The following is a 21,141-nucleotide window of genomic DNA, read 5'->3' as shown; positions in this document are numbered from 1 at the left end:
GCAAACTTCTGGAATTCTTTCAGTAAAATCAGTTGTTCACGCATCCTCTTGTCAGACAGAACAGTCTGTCTGTACAACATACCATCCTTCATTTTCAGTTTCTCGAACTCTCGCCAAAGACCCCATCAGTGATTTTGCCTGCCCTCCTGCACATGTGGGTTTTAAAAAGCATTATAGATCACCGATATTTCTGAATCTCCACACTGAATCCATTTGAGATCCTCGTTGGTGAATGACTGTACTGGCGATTTAAGCATTTTCCTGGGAAGACTATTCGGATTGGCTGTGAGCGCTGTCAGGCAAATCACATCCCCACTTTCCTGTGCCATCGCACTCATTAGTTTGGAGGGATATCTCTTCAGTATAGCTGTTTACATACTTTTTGATGGCGAGTGACATCCTGGATAACCCATCAGTATTTCGATTCAAAGAACCCAATCTGTAGAATATCTTGAAGTTGAAGTCTGCAAGCTCACAAACCCACCGGTGGCAGGTGGCATCCAATTTGGCAGTGGTGAGTATGCAGGTGAAATGATTATTGTCAATGAATACTGTACTCTAAATGATGGGGGCATAGAACAAGTCGTCCCTGAAACATTCTATAATCTCCCATTCAATGGCGAGGAATCCCAACTTCCCTGAATGGAAATAATCATTCCTCTCAGAGAGGGTCCTGGATCCATGAGCTTCGACGTACGGCCATCTTTCCGTCATCCTGTTGCTGGGAAAGAATGGCTCCTCACCCTTCTTGTGAAGCATCAGTACGAACTCCCATCCAAAGTCGAGATGGGTCGTAACATCAAATACAATGTGTGTCGATAAAGACATCGAGTGCACCTTGGTCGAGTTTTGTCCAACTAACAGCTCATTTGGATGAGGTCTGTCCCTGCATCTTCCTACTGTGTTTCTTTGGACCCTTGTTGGTCTGGGTCTGGAGGACGGCCTCATGGGTCTTCAGCAAATCATACAGTGGTTTGGCTTTCCTTGAGAAATCGACTATATATCGTCTGCAATACCCCAGAACCCGAGCAGCTGCCTGAAATCACAAACCGTTAAAGGTATTTTGTTTCAATTCCAGCACTGCTCGTTTATCAGTGGGATCTATCCTATATCCATGCTCTGATACCAGGTGGTCCAGATAGCGAACCTCATTCCTGAACTCACATTTAGTAGGTTTTAGTTTGACTCTCTTGTCACTCAATCGCCTCCAGACTGCTCTCAGATGTAAGAGGTGGTCCTCAAATGTGCCGCAATACACCAACACGTCAACAAGATAGGGAAGGCAAATTTTGTCCCTCAGGTCTTCCAAACAGCTCTCCATGAACTGCTGAAACGTTCCCGGTGCTCCCGACAACCCAAAGGGAATAGTTTCCACCGGTATAAACCCCAAGGTGTTATAAAGGCAGTCAGGTGTCGGCATCCTTAACTAAGCCCTGATGATAGGCTTTGCCTTGATCCAACAAGTAGAACCACTTAGTTCCACCAAGTGTGTCCGGGCATTCTGGAACCGTGGTAAGGGCTTGTCTGCTTGTCACTGTCATGGAATTCAACTGTCTGTAATCTAGACACAGACGGAGACGACTGTCTTTCTTACGAACACAGATGACGGGACTGCAGTATGATGAGATCGACGTTGTATTCTACCCCCTCCCTTCCTCTTGAGGCAGTCAACTAATCATTCACTTATTGATGGAGTGGTTGTGGTATTGGGAGTTACTTGAATACTAATGAATGCACAATGAACCGCAAATGATGCTGAACCCGTTGTGACATGTGAATGAGATGTGAGAGAAGAGTTGGAGGAGAGACGCCATTAAACTGTTGAGCTGAACTGCCTGCCGTCGCTGCCCATGACTATACAACATATTGGTGACGAGGATGGCATACCTTGCTCTCACAACACTGGATGCATTCCTAAAAAGTCCAGGTGAGCCTTCGATACCTTTTATGTCTTGAATGCGTGTCTTCGAGAACTTCGTACTGGCAGTAAATGACGAGGCACTTTCTGATGCGAGGAACTCTCCCATATACTCTCCCAGTTGCTGAGGACACATACTCTGCTGCTCTCGCCACATTAACAGCCTTTTTCATGCCAAAAGTGAACGTTCTTTTCGAGCTAAATAAGTTTTGTCAGTGATCACAAAGGCCGGGTGAATCGACTAAGCAGTTCGTTGCTACTTTACGTGAGATCATGGTTAATTACAAACTTAGAACTGACCAAATGGAGATCAGCTGATGGAAGAAAAAAATACAACCCCTTACAGCTCGTATACGTGAACGTTTGCTTTTGGAACCGGAGCTTACACTGCAGAAAGCCCTTGTAATGGTGGGACAAATCGAATCAGCCATGGCGGAAGCTAAAGCGTCCTTTCAGGATGTAAATACAATACAGACAAGGCCCAGAGGGAAGCAACACAGATGCGACACCATACCCAATGAACACTTCAAATGAACCAGCAAAGCCAACATTTTCACAAATTCAACAGGTACGCCAAGAGAGTACGTGCTATCATTGTGGATCTGCAATGCACTTAGCCAATTACCCCCAAAATACCCTGTAAAAGATGTAGATTGCAGGCAGTGTGGAAAAACTGCACATTTTGCTCAATTATGTCACAGTAAAGAGCAGACATACCAAGTGCGTGAAGTTACGACACCAGTTGTGACTGTTTTAAGCATACTAACACACAAGCCTCTCAACAAATAAGAGGGAACATATTTTGTGACGTTCTTCTTTGCACACCTGATGGACAGGAATGCTCATTTAAATTACCGGTGGAGAGTGGACACAGGTTGAGTCGTTTCAATACTTCCAGAGTCGACCTACCTGGAGTATTTCAAGAGTGCACTTCTTACAGAACCAAAATTACACTTGGTGACTTACCTGCAAAAATCAATCACTGTGCTTGGTTGTCTTCATGTACAAGTGACACACAACCATTTTTCTGTGCCTGCTGACTTTTTCATTGTGTCTTCGAGAACGCCTATGCTTGGCATGGACCTTTTCACTGCTCTCAAACTGAATACTGTCATCAGATGTGTTGCTTCTGCATCAATGCATAGCATCTCTGTTCATCAAACATCGACTTCTCGGACATCTAATCCCAACTACATTGAAACTTCAGGCCATGCAAAAGGATTTGTACACAGAGTAAAGCAAGGCCTGATGTAATGCCAATCCGGCAGAAGTTTTGTCGCTTACCTTTTGCTATTAGCATGTGGTACATGCTTGGAAGCCTCGGTGGTGTGTGTTTCTGTCTATGCTGTCGCTGATGATTCGCCAACAAGTGATGAAACTGGTCCGGTTGGGATTGCTGCACTGCTGCTGAGGGGGCGTATCGCATTGGGATTTTCATGTATGTGCTACTTTTGAATGTCTGCAGCTGTAGAGAAACCCATGGAGGGTTTGAAACAGCAAAAGGATTACCTTGTGTAGTATTTCTTCATTGCTTTATGCAGCTTTCTTTGACTGGAAAAGCATCATTGGGGTATGCATAAATATATATGTATAAATAGAAATATATATATATACATACACACACACACACACACACACACACACACACACACACACACACACACACACACACACACACAGTGTATAAAACATAAGGAACATCTTCCTCATATTGAGTTGCACCCCCTTTTGCCCTCAGAACAGCTTCAATTCATCAGGGCAAGGACTCCACAAGGTGTCAAAAGTGTTCCACAGTGATGGCCCATGTTGACTCCAATGCTCCCACAGTTGTATCAAGTTGGCTGGTCGTGGGTCTCTACTCAGAATAGCTCGTTCCATCTCATCCCACAGATGCTCAATTGGATTGAGATCTGGTGACTGGCAGACCACTGCAGTAAGCACAATTCACCATCATGTTTATGGAACCATTCCTGGACAATCCTTGCCTTGTGGCATGGCACATTATCCTGCTGAGGAAATCCATTCACCGCTGGATACACTGCCACCATAAAATAATGCACCTGCTTGGCAAGGATGTTCAGATATCCTGTGGCATTGAAATGCTGATCCACTCTTATTAAGGGGCCCAATGTGTGCCATGAAAACACACCCCCACACCTTCACACCACCACCACCAGCCTGCAATGTTGACATACAGCATGATGGATGCATGTACTCATGTGGTTTTCTCCATGCCCGAGTCCTCCTCATCAGCATGAAACAGCACGAACCGAGATTCATCAGACCAGACAATGGTTTTCCAATCCCCCAGTGTCCAGTGTTTTCATTCTTTAACCCAATGCAACTGCAGGTTTTTGTTTTTTGCTGAAAGAGGTGGAACTCGCCGGCTGCCATACCCCATTCCTGCCAAGGTACGATGAGTTGTGCATTATTTTATGGGTCTTTCGACACCAGTGTTGTACTGGACTGTCAGTTGACGAACTGTAGCCCGTCTGTTGCTCTGCACAATTCGTGTCAGCCTCGCTTCGCCTCTTTCATCAATGAGCCGTTTTCGACCAATGGCTTGCCGTTAGCTGGTGGACCATTCTCGATACACACAGGAAACTGTTGAGCATGAAAAACCCAGCAGTGTTGCAGTTCTTGACACTCAAACTAGTCTGCCTGGCACCGACTACCATACCCCATTCAAAGGCACTTAAATCTTATGTCTTGCCCATTCACCCTCTGTATGGCACACATACACAACCCACATCTCAATTGTCTCAATGCTTTAAAATCCTTCTTCAACCCGTCTCCTCCCCTTAAGCAACACCGATTGAAGTGGATTTCACAGGTGCAATCAATTAGGGGTCATAGCTTTCACCTGGATTCACCTGATCAGTCTATTTCATGGAAACAGCAGGTGTTCCTCATGTTTTGTACACTGAGTGTACATGCAGCACCAATTTATCAGTTTATAGTCAAGCTGAGAATCAAACCTAGGCGACACAGCTTAAAGGTTGGTGGTGTTACCTGCGCACCATCCCGTCAAGATTGCTGCTCATTTTTTCTTTATAGTCCTGCACGGATCACATAACTAATCAAATTTGTTTCATTACTTCACAGCCGGTAGACAAATTTTCTTCAACTCTCCAAGCCATATGTACCATATCTACGGTTTGCTTTCGATCGACATGCGAGCTCATTCAGTAAGGTGTAGGTCATGTCGGAAGTGCAATATTCAAATCCATGTGAATTTCAATCCCAAATTCGTGTTGTCTTTATTAAAAAAAAAAAAAAGCAGTTGGGATCACGTCGCCCATATGATACGACATTAATGTTGTACTTTCTGCAGCTTCTTCACCCAGATTTAATTTCTTACACACTAACTGTACACTTGTCACAAGTTATAACAGCCCAAATCGTAAAAAGGTGTGTCAGCACTTTACCATCATACACTTACCTTGTTTGACAGATTTACCTGAGGAACTGCAATTACCTCGTAATATGTGGTGTCAGAATTCATCGCAGTGACGCCACAATTATGGGACATCTCTTTTATAGTGGCAAAGTGAGTGAATCAATTTCATAATCTCATCGCAAAATAACATTTCTAATCACTGGATGTGCATGTGTGAGATGACATCGCGTGGGTGATGTGTCAAAGCATCTCCTGGAGAGAAAACGGACAATTCTCAAAAATTATTATCCTGATATAATAATCTCCAAAGTTATTTAAGAGGGTAATTGCTGTTAGTGATTTAGTTACTTGTGAAAAATTGTCAGTGATGTTGTTAATCTTGTGCGAGTGGAAAATGGAAATGGGTTCAAAGAAAGACGAAAGTATGAAAGAGCAGAGGTGGAAGAAGCTACTGGGGTAAGAAGAAAAAAAAAATGTGACAACGACAAAGGATAGAGGAGGAGTAAAAAAAAGATGGATGAATGATGGGGAATGGATTGAAGCAATGGGAGGAAAGGAAGGTTCTTCCACCGTCCAAACGTGCAACCATACCGGAGTGCTGTTGAGAAGCTCGTGCGAATGGCACGTCTACGTTGCCCCATGAGTGAAGACACGCAAGTTGACCATCCATGCTCGGAGTTCGTGTCAACAGTTTCGAAAGCATATGATGAAACTGATCATGTGACCAGCGATGGGTAAAGCTTTTTTTTCTGATAGGCTGTCAGAAAAAAACAGTAAGATAAAATCAAAGAAATAAAAAAAACAAAAATTGTTCATTATTATAGAGCAAAATTACTGGAGAACACGGGAATTATAACTGAGAAAGTAACCAGGCCGAGATGCAGCGGAATCATAAAAGGTGCGTCAGTACTTATTAACTCGTTTTACAGGGTTACCTCGAGAAGGGTGATAACCTCGTAATATGTGCTTAAGCCCGTCACACCTTGTCGATTTAGCCAGCATATGGCAACGTATCAAAATTTATCTAAAACGTTGGCATACGCTGAACTATTGATGTTTTTTTACAGTTTTTGGGCGTATAATAGTGTATTCATAACGAGTTGGACGTATGCAAACGTATTAGTAACGTACACAGAACGTTTTGATAACTTAAGCCGTTGTCACACCTTGACGTTTTAGCCAGCGTATGCCGACGTATGAAAAATTTGGCGAATACGCTGGCACACGTCGAATACGTTATGGATAAGTTTTGTATACGTTAAGAGCACGCTGAAGCATGCTGGCATACATCGTAGTACGCCAAGCTCGTCGACGAATTTTGTGCAACGTCAAGGTGTGACAGCGGCTTAAGTTATAGAAACGTTCTGTGTACGTTACTAATACGTTATGCATACGTCCAACTCATTATGAATACACTGTTATACGCCCAAAACTGAAAAAAACATCAATAGTTCAGCGTACGCCAGCGTTTTAGATAAATTTTGATACGTTGCCATATGCTGGCTAAATCGTCAAGGTGTGACAGGGGCTGAAGTAAGATATCAGAATAAGTGATGTCTGCACAGTACAGACATCGGTCTGTGTTCATCCATCAAAGTTACGTGCTTTAAGGTTGAATTACATCAAATCCTTAGGAAGACAGTGAATGAAACATAAGGAAGTCAAACCAGGAGGGGTTTGTTGGAGTAAAGTATCAACAACTAAATTAGAATTGCAATAAAGATAATATAATGGAGTTACAGTGGTATTTGTCTGAACTTCTTTGTAAAGAAAGCTGCTGACAACTTGTATGACTGAGGCCACAGCTTGCACATCACTTCCATGAAAGTGTTGAGTTGGGGAGGATATTTTTAAGGTATTTCCCTTGCATTTAGATGCACATCTTCCAATGAGGAAACAATTAATCACTGTGGTACCGGTACACCGTTCTTTGTTCTTATTGTCCCGAGCTGAATATCGGAGGAAGAACATGATTTTTCATAAGATTCTTCAGCATTGAAAACAAATTTTATTAACACGAAAAGCCGGGTTAAGCATTCGGTCCGTTAAGCTTTTCCATTCGGAAAAGCCGTGCATGCATTTTGTCATTCCTTTTCTCTGGAACCGCTTGTCGGATTGACACGAAATTTTCACCAGAGGTGCGAATACTCATGTAGAATGTTCTCATTATAATAGTGATGTCTTAAGTCATGTTGTATGTCTTAAGTATGGCAGCCATGTTGTGCAAAAAAGGAGAAACGTTGAACCTCTATCTCCGAAACCGCTCAGGTCAGGTATGGGAGCATGTGCCAGAACAGCGCGTCGCTGATTCCACTTTCCGCCAGTACTCCAGGGGCCTCCGTCTGACCATCCGCCAGGCAGATGCCAGGCCCATCCCCATCTCCTTGAGATGATGGTCAACCTGCTGCAACCACGAGGCACGTGGTCGGCCCACTGGCCTCCTCCACTCATGAGACTCCCTCGCTGAGAGAATCTGGTGAGCAGGATCAGCGTCAGGAAGACGAGCCACATGTCCATACAGCCGCAACTGACGCTCACGGACTATGCAGGTAACAAATCTCATCCGAGTCTCTCTCAGCAACTGCTCGTTGGACACAAAATCCGACCAGCGATAGCCAAGGATTCTCCGAAGAGACATGGTACCAAAGGAATTAAGTCTCCATCTCAGATCCTTGGTCAGAGTCCAAGTCTCACATCCATAGAGCAAGACTGGAAGTACCAAGTACCTGAAGACTCGGACTTTCGTCCTCCCGCACAGGTACCGGCAGTGCCACACCCCATGATCCAGTGAATCCATGACTCCACAGGCCCGAACCAGACGTCGATTGACCTCTGACTCACAGCCAGCAGAGACATGAATATCACTGCGAAGGTAAGTGAATCTCTTCACGACCTCAACATCCTCACCACAAACAGACACAGACAGGACAGCAGCATCCAAGATGTCACCGAAAGCCTGGATCTTAGTTTTGACCCAAGAAACCCGTAATCCCAGCGGCTCCGACTCCTCATTCAGCACCTCGAGGGCCCCCAAAAGGATGTCTAAAGTCTCCGCAAAGATGACTGCATCATCTGAAAAATCAAGGTCTGAGATCTTGACATTCCCAAACGATGCACCGCAGCTTGATCTCTCCGACATCCTCCCTAAAATCCAGTCCATACAAGTGCTGAAAAGTGTGGGGGCCAGTACACACCCCTGACGAACTCCAGTAACAACTGGAAATAAGTCAGAGATGGTACCACCACACTTCACAGCACTCTCAGTACCAGAGTAGAGTTCAGACATCAGATCGATCAGTTTTGGTGGCACCCCACGAAGACCAAGAATCCTCCAGACAACATCCCGATTCACTGAATCGAACGCTTTACAGAGATCAACATAGGCTGCAAGCAGCCCCTGCCGAAACTCTCGTCTGCGTTCGGTGAGGACACGAAGGGCAAGGATATGGTCAATCGTTGACCTCTTTGGTGTAAAGCCTGACTGCTCTGGACGCTGGTGCTCAGGCAGATGGTGGCGAACCCTATCAAGAATTATCCGAGCAAAGACCTTGCCGGGCACTGAGAGCAGCGTCACCCCTCGGTAGTTGTTGCAGTCTTGGCGATCACCCTTCCCTTTCCAGAGAGGGACAACAAGGCCCCTCTTCCAGTCAGTTGGGATGATGCCTGTGTTCCAGGCAGAGCACAAAACTGCATGCAACGACACGAGTGCAGCATTTCCACCAGCCTTGAGAAGTTCAGCATGGATGCCACAGATCCCTGGAGCTTTGCCCCGTTTCAACTGGTTCACCGCAGCCCGTGTTTCCACAAGCGAAGGTGGACCACAGTTGATTCGAGGGTCAGCAACAGGGATTGTAACACCCTTGACGTCCAACTCGACAGCTGGGGGATCAGCCTGGTACAACCGCTCAAAGTAACCGGCCCAGCGGGCCTTCACTTCAGACTCCTCTGTCAAGAGCCTACCACTCTCTGCTCGAACTGCAGTGCTCTGAGGGATGGGCTTGGATGAACGCAATGCGCGAATTCCCCTGTAAGCGGGACGAGAATCACCTGTCCACAGGTGATGCTCTACCCCCTCACAGATTCCTCGCACATAGGCCTCCTTGTCCACCCTCAGTGCACGTACAGTTTTACGCCTCAGCTCCCTGAACAGCTCAGCTCTGCCATTCAGCCTGGCCCTGCGACTCTGGTCAATGGTATCCAGTGTCCCTTGAGAGACAAAATTCTTCTTTGCCCTGAGGTGAGTTCCAAGACATCCACCGGCAACATCAAGGACGGTGGTCTTGAAGGCACTCCACAACTCTTCAGGACCCCCCAAAGCACCCAGACCCCCCAAGTGTCCACTCAGCCTGTTCGCAAACTCCTCAGCTACTCTCTCATCCCTGAGCTTGCTAACATCCAGCCTCGGCTGGGATGGTACCATTCTCCAGGATTTAAGGTGCAGCTTTAGAGTTGCTACAACAAGCCTGTGGTCAGTATTGAGGAACTGAGCACTCCGGTAGACCCTGCAGTTCTGGATCATCCTCCAACGACCGTCAACGAAACCGCTCCATGGAAAAAATTGAAACTTTCTACCTGTCAAGTACTCCTCATCGGGAATAAGTGTGATTTTTTTATAATGTCATTGGTGCCTTCGTTATGACATCATAATCGCATATGTCGAATGCTACATCCAATCAGTATGAAAAATGTTGAGGGTCATCTGGGGATAAATTGGTCAATAGAAAAAAAAATTCTGATGTCATCGGCCATATGGTTCATCAATCATATATAAATATGTACTGTATATATATATATATATATATATATATATATATATATATATATATATATTTTTTTTTTTTTTTTTTTTTTTTTTAAACCTTCAAAAATCTCTGAAATGGCTGAACAGATTGAGGAGAAACTTTACAGCTATCACCGCCTATCCATGACAGCCAAAATTTTCCCCACCAATGTATGACATCATAGGTCACATGGTTTGGAAACCATATTAGATTTTACCCTAAAACCTTTAAAAATTCTCTTCTCCAGAACGGCTGAACAGATCGAGGGGAAACTTCACACACATGCTCCACAAGCCTTGGAGTACCAGTCTGTTCATGAATAATTAATAGGTCACATGGTTTGGCAGCCATATTGGATTGAAGGAAAATATTTTTTAAATTCTCTCTCTTGAACCACTGCATTAATCGAAGCGAAACTTCAAAATTATGATCTAATAGTGATGGGGAACATATATATATATATATGTATATATATATATATATATATATATATATATATATATATATATATATATATATATATATATATATATATATATATACATATATATATATATATATATATATATATATATATATATATATATATATTTCAATATCAACCTGATCAGATGCATGGTCTGGCATCCAGAATTATTTAACTTTTTGATACGAGTTCTTCGAGATCGTTTTGTTTTTTGAATAAGGCTCACTTGGCTGTGCCTGGATGTGTTTGAGGGTAGAGGAATAGCAGTTGAAACCCAAATCCTATCCAAAGTCTTCAACCTCAAAGACCATTGTTATTGACAGGTCAGCTGATAAATAAGACGTGTTGTTGTCAACATCTGATATTATCTTGTGTAGATTTATGATTTGCCTTGCACAATTTGGTCCATCATCTGGTCCATCACCCTGTGCCACGTCCACATTGGAATACTCCTACCTTCCACATAGGAAGATAATTATACAGCTAAACACATGCAAGGGACTTTTGGTATATGTTGACATGCAATGATATACTGTAATTTTGAAAGATAAATTATCTTTAACATCCACAATACAAATACAAATGGTACAACCTGCTTGAGAATGGCAGTTTGTTCTTGAGTTAAGTCACAGATCAAGCCCAGATGAGACAGCTCAATGATGCAAACGACCTACTTAGTTTCCTGTGGTTTTCTTAGATTTTTATATTTGGATGTGGGGGATTTTGTGCAGAAATGCCTTTTCAGAACTATAATCTTATTGGCCATTACAGTTGCCCTGAGGGCACGGAGTCAGTGGCAATGTATTGAATGGCATAACTTGTCGTTCATACGAGTCGAGGCAGCCAGAAAAAAAACGTCCGTTGAAGGTCATTAATGAGCCAGCTGGGTTTACATTGACAATCTGATAGCAACCTGCTAATTATCCTGAAACTGCCCCAGTTTCAAGAAGCTTAACCCGAATGCAACATTTGGAATGCCAGTCCAGTGTCCTCAGTCAACCGGCATAAGAATGGACTTTAAAAAAAATTAAATTTGCTTTGTGACATACCGCCTTTGTTATAGATCAATTTGGGAATCAGTCTGCAAAGTAAGAGTGGGAATGTTGGTTAAAGAGAATAATTTTTCAAGTGCCTCGTTTAAAACTCCGTATGAATTAATATATTGACTGTGCAGCAATTTCTCCCATCACTTGATGTCATTTTCTTTGACCCCCTCGAAAAAATCAACCTCCCGACGAGAAAGATCTATTCAAGTTTTTGATGAACTTATTGGCACCAAGAGAGCCCCCCCATTGGGAATGTGTCAAGAAACTCTAATAACCGTGGAGAACAATGCAGGTGTTTCTGTGACGTCTTGATTCTTGAAGGCCTTTCTTACAGCAGGATGTCTTCCATCATTCCCACAGTTTAATTAATCATAATTTGTGTTTCACGAGTGTTCAAAAAATCCCTGCTGTTACGAGTCCAGGTGTTCTCACGTATTTTCTGTTAAAATATTTCACACACAGGTCATCACACTGACGGCAATGCCTTGTGCTCGCAAATTTTACAACTATAGGTGGGAGACAAAAGGTATATATTTTTTACCTTCACAAAACGTTTTGGAGACAAAAAAAAAAACATGACCTACTTCAATGGCATCAGGAAACTCACCTGACACTGGGTGGGGTAAGTGGGTGACACTTGCTGAAAAAGGCCAAAAGCCTGTGTTGGATTTAGCTTCAAGGTTAGCGGAAAAACATGGACCATCACATGTCCATTTTTTGATCAATCGAAGGCCGGGTTATGACTCCGAAAGTCGTGTTATTTTAATCATTTTTTAAAAGTGTCCATAAAAAAACCCTTCATTCCAACTGTTCAATGTAGAGTGACTGCAATGACCTCAGCTTGGTTGGTATACCAAGTTCAAGGAAAGGTCCAGTTGAATGAATCAGTCAAGATCATGACTCAAGCCTGGTTATTTTTCAACATTGCAATTGAATTACAATGGAAAAGATGCAGAAGCAAGGAGAAAAGCAGGGGCATCATGCTCAGGAACATTGTATAGTACGGGATGAAATTTTGAGCTACGTTGATCGTCGTGGAAAGTGCATGAGGCACAGAATGGTGCTGTATGAAGAAGAAGCTTCATGGCGAAAAAAAAAAGTGGATGAGATTGTTATCAAGGATGGTGAAGGGGTTTCGATCCTAGTGGGGAAAATGACAGTGGTGGGGAGGATATTGTATTCAGATGTGATGAAGAATAGATTTGGACAGGAAAGGGAACACCTGAATAGTAGTGGACATACAAGATTATGTTTTCAGCAATTTTAGGTAAAATCAAAATTCAAGACCAGTGGAAGATGAATATACAAGGTGTCTTTAAAGGAAGAGAAGAGTGCACAACCACAGATTGTTGGCTTTTTGGAGGAAGAGGAACAAGGAGGGAAGATGGAAGTCAAGATACTCTACATTTGGTCCTCACCCCATAAATCCACCTCTCCCCTTTCCTTGTGTGTGCCTTGACGGAATCACATTGATCATATGTTCACACAGTTCCAAAGCTACACACAAAAGGTTTGTTAACAAGCCAATTTTGCATTTATCTTTATCCAGTTTACCAAATCTTTTCACAAAGTGGCCTTCATTAAAGCTTAAAGCGATGACTTCCTCAAGTTCTCTTTTAACTTGTTTTAAAGCTGCAGTGGTGCAAAGAGCTGACGTCTTCTCTATGGTATAATTGCTGGCACAGAATCTTGAGTCAGGCCAAGCCAGACCCTCGAGCTAGTCCAAAGTGAAGGACAAGCAGCCCAAGAGGGAGAATACTGGGCAGCTGTTTCGTTCTCAATCATCAGCACTCGGCGGGCTATTCTGCGAGACGCATTGGTTCCAGAGAGCAGGTGATGCTTTACCAGATAAATCATTCATGATTATGGCACACAGATGGAAGCTTAACAGATGTTCATGAAGATGCGAGTACAGGATATCATGAATAGAACACAAGAAGGCTCTTTCAGCAGTGTTGGTCAGTGCTGTTTTTACCTTGAGGCTTCAATGGGAGGGTAAAGATGGAATCTGTACGGAGCTTGTGAAAAGAATATACTTAAGAAAGTTGAAGCACACCTTGAACCCTCTGCATTCTCAAATATTTTCCATTCCTTATTTGTTCTCGATGTTTACCCTCATCTAAATGTGCTGTTCATGTTGAAGCTTCTGCTTCCTTCATTGCTATTTTCACATCAGCAGTGCCACAGCTGGAAGCAGTTTTGCCCGCATCGTCGAAACTGCTGACCAATTGTTATCGTTTGCCTTTAGTTAATTACTATAAATGTTTACTTGTCAATGAGGCGAATGAAATAAATAATTTGTTTGCGCACCTTTTCAGGTCACAAGCGGATAAAAATCAGGAATGAATGAATAAAGAAAGAAAGAAAGCCAGGGTGCTGGGCTTAAAATTTGTGAATTCTCATTTATCCCATTCATTCCTTGTCTACTGTATTTAGTTTCATCCTCCAGGAGAAGAATCTGAGTGGTGAGCAATTACATTTGTTTCTGCGTTAACAACGAGAGATAAGAGTGAATCAAACAAAATTGAAAAACCAAATGCCTGCATTTTTAGAATAAGGGAGAATGTGGAAGGAAATGGACAGAAAGAAAGAGGTGCAATTAGAAAAAGTTAAAATTTAATGATAGTGTTCAGCTATTAAAAACATTTACACCAATGCTAAGAGATTGAAAAACAAGATGGCAGAATTAGAAGCAATGGTATATGAAGGGAGGGGAATGACAGAGTTGCTGTCACTGAAATTTGGTTTGAATGAGGAATTCCAATGAAAGACAAGCACAGAGGGTTATAGGATTATAAAAAATGGCGAAGATAGATGAGAGAGGAAGAGGGATGGGAAATCCCCTTGGGATGGAAAATGAGCAAGAGTGTAGATTACTAGGAAGAGGATAAATATAAGTGAAAGCAGAATTTAGAGCAGAACATCTGGTCGGATCCATGACAGTTAGATTCTAAAGTATGGTAATCACTGGGTATTGATTTTGACCATTCTGTCAAAAATTAGCGAATGGCAGAAAGGAGATCCTACCTTCCAGATGCGTCACATTCATCACCATCATCATCACCATGATCATCATGATCATCACCGGGTGTGGCATCAGTGGCTACAGCAGCTGCAATCCCCACACCGAGCCTGTGCTGGGTGTGGTGTATTTGCAGCGCCTTGACAGTGACCTTACTTTCGGGGCTTCCTTCCACATCAATACACTCAGCAGCACATTGCTGAAATTTCTTAATGTTTTTCTCACTAAAAGGAATTACTTTGCTGTGAGTGTTGATGACGCGCATCAAACAGAACCCCGAAGAACTGCCTTCAGAATCTTCGGCAGCACCAGCATCAAACGACATGTCGGCTGCCATGACAGCTAGTGATTTTACAGCTTGCCTGCAACGAAGCATGTGATTGGTTGATGGGCGTGGTGCTGTGTGTCAAGAGCGCTGTGATTGGACGATGTTTATAAGAAAATTGTCACAATTTCGGGTGGTTTTTTTTTTCCATATTTTGAAAAAAATGTGCAAGTTTGGTGCTTGACGAGTTTCATATATGATTTCTATAATATTTTCACACAACATATTATAAATACAGGTAGATACACAAGGTGGGTCACGAAACTAAATAAAACGGGAGCTCGGCCCACGGTCTATAGGTGGGAGGAACCTGTTCAAGTGTTCAACGCTCCAATTGGAGGTTGGACAAAGTCTGGGACAGGGCCATGAGGACCAATGCAGAATCCTCTTCATCAACATCTATGACTGTGAAACAACTTTTCATTCCTCTTCTTTTTCTTTGCACAAATAAGCAGCCAAGTGAATGGACGAACTCTTTTTGCCCACACAACGTAGGATCCACGGAACAGATAAATGTTGCTCCTAGTATTCGGAGATGTGTTAAACTTCATTCTCCACTCAATATCTTCAATGTATCCATCCAATACTGTTCGGCACAGTTTGCATTCTCAATCAAATGCTGTCCAATGGCAGATCACAGATGCACACGATGTTGAGATCGATGCTGATGAACTCAATAGGAATGAAAGATATGGACACTAATGATGAGATGTTCTACGTATCGAAAGCAGCGTTGAAATCAATATCCGCCTTCTAATTGAATGCTATTGGGACACAAGCTTATTGGGACGATCATGGCTAAATATGAAAGGGGCCATTTATTCCATTGTGTGGAAAGAATTCCACTTCATTTAGGAATTTCAATAAATGCTTGAAATGAAAAGCAGGATTATTCAACACAACATCAGCAGGAGGTAAATGTGTTTCGGAGATTTTGTTGGAAAAATATAACAAACACGTGAGATTGTCGACATTCCTGAGGAGTAAGATTTAGGACAATAAGGGACTGTGCAGCAAAATCTACCAAACAATTGGAGAGATAATCTGAGCCATGAAACCTTGAACATCAATTCTATATTCTTATTCTTATTCTTCTTTTTCTTCGTCTTGCTCGTGGTAGATTGGCTTCCAGGTAGCTATCATTTTGTTTGGGGCACAATTGTGCTGCTGATGCCAATCCCCTCCACCAGTACACTGCTACTCATTTCACCAACCTCAGAAGCATTTCAGGCTGAATCAACCCCACCTAGTGTTAATTCAGCAGCCAACAGGAGCTCAAACTCAGGACCCTAAAGATCCCAAGACATCTGCCCTAACCACTGAGCCAACACCAGGATTGTCATTCCCATGAGACTGCTATGAAAATATCATAAAATATTGCGCCTCATTCCACTAACTTTTTGAAGGTCCCATGTACCCAATAATGATGAGAACAAGAAAAATGATGAGACTTCTTTTTCACATCTTTGAACAGGGTTTGAGGCTAACGGAAAGAGGTGAAACAAACAAATCACGCACATACATGCAGACAGAAAAACAGAAAACACAAGACTTGACATTTAACAAGAGACAAGTTACACAACAGTTGAAAACAGAGCAGGTGACCTTGGGGGATGTAATTTCTAAGTGCACTTTGGGTAATGACTGGAACGCAGAGAAGAAAGTGAATCAAACTGCCCTTCCGAAGGAACCCGAAGACACACTGTTCCTTCATTTGCTCATTTTGCTGTTTTGCAATAATGGGGGATTTAATTCAGGCTGATTCTGATCATAATTTATCACATTAAAAAAGCCTATCTATCAACTTAATCTGTCCATTAGACAAATCTTCCATGTACTAACTCATTCTTACAACGACCTTCATTTCACTTGTTACCTCCGTCACCGAAGGTGGAAGGAAAGGAATGTTTTCATCCCTCTCTGTCTGCTTGTTAGTTGGCAAAAAAAAAATGGATATGTTGATCACTTCCATTTGTTTGTCGGTCCACTCACCTGTAAATCACCTCCAGGTCAAAATTTCAAACCGATCTTCACGAAACTTCACTAAATGGTGGAGTTGGTGGTCCGACAGAATCCCATTTCTTCTTGAGGCCAAAAGGTCAACAACTTTATCACATTTACTAAATCCTCAATTTTCATCCGATTGATTTGAAATTGAAACAATATTTGCAAATCAGGTCACTGAATTCAGCCATTACTTTTGAGGTCAACAACGGCCAAAAGGTCAAAATAGGCTAAAAGGTCAACAAAGGCCAAATTTGTAAAATCCTCAATTTTAATTTGATTGACTTGAAATTTGAACAGGTTTTTAATGTCAGCTCCCTGAATACAACCACCAATTATTTTTGAGGTCAATATAGGCCAAAAGGCCAACATAGGCCAAAAGGTCAACATGGGTCAGATTTCTAAAATCGTCAATTTCCATCCGATTGACTTTAAATCTGAACAGGTTTTTAATGTCAGCTCCCTGAATACAACCAATTATTTTTGAGGTCAGCATGTGCTGAAAGGTCAACATAGACCAAAGGTCAACAACTAAGGTGCAATTTCTAAAATCCCCAATATTTATCTGATTGACTTGAAATTTGAACAGGATTTATATATTAGGTAAATGAATTCAACCACCAATTATTTTTTCAGCTCAAAAGGTCAACATGGGCCTAATTTCTAAAATTGAGAGATAGGGCCAAAAACTACATGTAGCATATCTCAAAAAGTTGTCGACGGATTTGGACGAAACTTGGTGGACACGTTGGATGTGCCGTGAGGAAGAATTGAATCAATCTTGGTGAAGATCCAGATCTGATAATTTTTTAAGTGATTCTTCACCATTGAGATAGAGGGCTAAACTGATATATGGCATGATGTCTCAAAAAAGTTGTGGATGGATTCGCATGAAACTTGGTGGACATGTTGGGTGTGTGACAAGGACGAATTGATTCGATTTTGGTGAAAATCTGAATTTGAGAATGTTTAAGTGATTCTTCAACAGCGAGCGATACGGCCAAAAATGGCGCGCGCGCGCGCACACACACACACACACACACACACACACACACACACACACACACACACACACACACACACACACACACACACACACACACACACACACACACACACACACACACGTAGGTACGAAAATAATGCCTCTTGTTTTTCAGTTTGTAACCAATGTGTTGGAAGAAACCTACGTAACGTGACATCACAATGAAGGGAATATATTTCCCACCCATTTTAAGTTCAGCGGCACTGTCATCGGTCACACCAATATTTCAAAATGGCTGCCCCATTAGATGTGCGTATGAAACAGAGAACAGTTATTGAACTTCTCACTGCGGAAGAGGTTCCTCTAGTGGATATTCATAAGTGTTTGAAGAATGTGCATGGTGATTCCACCATTGATGTGAGTAGCATTCGACATTGGGTAAAGCGCTTCAAATGCGAGGAAACCGATATTGAGGACGAGAATCAAAGTGGTGAGAGCAACTCCAGTGGAACTGCAAAACAGGAGTCAAATTGATATGCTCATTAAACCAGATCACCGTGTCACATGTGAGTTGGGTGAGGCAATGGGTATTGGAAAACCAGCAGTCATAAGCATCATACAGGAAGGAACTGGGATACTCTAACATTTGTGCGTGATGGATCCCAAGATTGTTGACAGAAGAGTAAAAATACCAGAGAGTTGGTGTCAAAGCCACCCAATGCTCGCCTGTTTATACATTTATCGTTTTTAAAAGACTCGTCTAATAATATTTTTGATAAACATTGCAGTGAAGTCTGATCCAAATAATTTTAAAGCAATATATGTATTTGTATATTGTAATCAGGAACAAGAGTGCAAGTGAGCACAATATACGCCCGAACAAGAAGGTATATACAGAATTGTGCTACGACATGGAAAACAGCATCATGGTTGCCATGGCAACCACTTTAGATGATGAACGTATGTCGCAACACACAGTCTCCACAGTCTGTACCTATGTACCAAATATGAAACGTGAAAGTTGAAAACTTTGGGAGTTAGAGTGCGGACAGGAACGAATGGACGGACGGACGACCGGTATCACATAATACGCCCCGATATATATATATATATATATATATATATATATATATATATATATATATGTATATATATATATATATATATATATGTATATATATATATATATATATATATATATATATATATGTATATATATGTATGTATATATATATATATATATGTATATATATATATATATATATATATATATATATATATATATATATATATATATATATATATATCGGGCGTATAAAAAATAGTGTGGTAGATAAAAACATTAGAAAGGAAAAAATAACTTGCACCAAAAACTTTAACATTTTCATGGTCACGCTGATGCTCACGCCGGGGGTATCGCTATAGCTTTCTGTTCTTTGAGCAGGCGAGCTAAAAAACGGAAGTTCATCTGAATGAAACTCTTCGAATGCTATGAAGCTGAAAGTGAGGAATTTCTATTGTGTATAATCACAGGCGATGACACATGAGTTCACCATTATGACCCCGAAACCAAGCAACAGTTTCTGGAACATCACCATAAGACATCACCAGCAAAGTAGTTCAGATCTCAGCCCTCTGGGGGTTAAGTCATGACATCTGTGTTTTGGGACAGAGAGGGGATCCTGTTTGTGGAGCTTACTTACGTCAAGGGTACCTTGTTGAACTCGGAGCAGTACATCGAGACATCAAAAGCCAAATATGAAGAGCTCGTCCTCACAGAGACATGAACGAGGCGCCTCTCCTCCATGACAATGCCTGGCCTCACACCAGCCTGCACACACGGGATGCAATCGTGGCACACCAAGGTATGTAGTGGAATCTACTGGCACATCTACAAAAATTTCAATGTCGCAGTTTCAGAAAACTCATGGAAACAGGGACCAAAAGCAATAACTGAAAACAAGGAAGTGATGCTCACATATGACCTAATGATCCCAACGAGTGTGAACACAGAAAAAGCATTGCAACTGAATATAGGATCTCAAAAATGAAATTAAAAGATCTTGGAATTCGAAGAACACCGAAATTGTACAGTGATTATTGGAGCAACAGCAATAAGAAAGAATAACCTTGCAGAATTCTTAAAAAAAACCATCCCTGACAATATTACTTCTTCTCCTTTCGAGTACAGCTTTATGGCTACTGGTTGCATCATTGGTTGGAGACGCAGCTATGCAGCTGATGCAGTGTCCCAATTTCCAGTACAATGGAATTCGTTTTTCCGACTTCAGAAAGATGACAGGCTGAGTCAACCCCACCTGGTATTAATTCATTGGATAAACGAGGCTCGAACTCAGGACCCTGGGATCCCAAGTCAGCCACCCTAACCGCTAAGATAACACCAGGCGTGGGAATGTTACTGCAAAGGAACTACAGTTGGAAGTTGTCCGGGGCTCAGTGATGATCCTCAAAGTAGCCCTCGGCACAACACTTTGAGAAGAAGACTTCACCACTTGGTCCATGAATCATGATCCCTTACTGAAAAGGATGTGGATACTTCGACACCTGGGAAGACTCTGTTTCATCTTCTGAAACCTGACTATGGAGATAACTCTCAATGAAAAAAAAAAAAAAACACACACACACACACAAACAATTCAGGATGTATTTTAATCGATGGGATTCTGCATGTCCAAAATATTTCACAGAAATGTGTGGGATCATTCTATGTGGGAACTCTGTTCTATTTCTGAATTGGAAACAAGTTTTTGTTTGACTCAACCATTAGTAATATTGTAGCGGATGATCTGGTATTGTGATATTTGATCATACCTGGTTTCGGCTTCATGGCTTAATAGTTAGGGTGGTGGGCTTGTGGATCCTCGGGTCCTGAGTTCAAATCCTGATTGGCTGTTTAATTAATACCGGGTGGGGTTGACTCAGCCTGTCATCCTTCTGAGGTTGGTAAAATGAGTACCAGCTTGCTGGTATCCTGTGTTGGAGTGGTGACCTCTCCAGGATTGTGCCCAATATCCCAGGAGTCTGCTTCGGCATCACGATTGCTCTGGAGAGTGTGGTCCCAATGGGATTGTTTGTGTTTTTTTGGATATTTGATCCATTTCCAAGATACATATTTGAGCTGAACCCATTTCTTTATTCTGGTTGCAGAGTGGTTGTATCAATCACTGAGGCAT

At 42.1% G+C, this 21,141-nt stretch overlaps 1 long non-coding RNA gene across 1 annotated transcript in view; it reads right to left on the bottom strand.

Moving 5' to 3' along the window:
• LOC147019553 (uncharacterized) overlaps nucleotides 1-21,141 on the bottom strand; it is a 70,589-nt gene that overhangs the window by 29,376 nt on the left and 20,072 nt on the right. Inside the window, exons 2-3 of the long non-coding RNA XR_015062025.1 lie at nucleotides 19,651-19,778; nucleotides 5,910-6,075 (exon numbers count right to left, since the gene is read on the bottom strand). This is a non-coding gene — a long non-coding RNA (uncharacterized LOC147019553). The remainder of the gene's footprint in view (nucleotides 1-5,909; nucleotides 6,076-19,650; nucleotides 19,779-21,141) is intronic.

The sequence above is a fragment of the Eptatretus burgeri genome, chromosome 9 (genome assembly GCF_056783735.1).
Source record: "Eptatretus burgeri isolate ZD-2024b chromosome 9, Ebu_testis_v1, whole genome shotgun sequence".
Lineage (NCBI taxonomy): Eukaryota > Metazoa > Chordata > Myxini > Myxiniformes > Myxinidae > Eptatretus > Eptatretus burgeri.
Note: the sequence above shows the minus strand (reverse complement) of the source record. Positions and strands in the feature narration are given on the sequence as shown.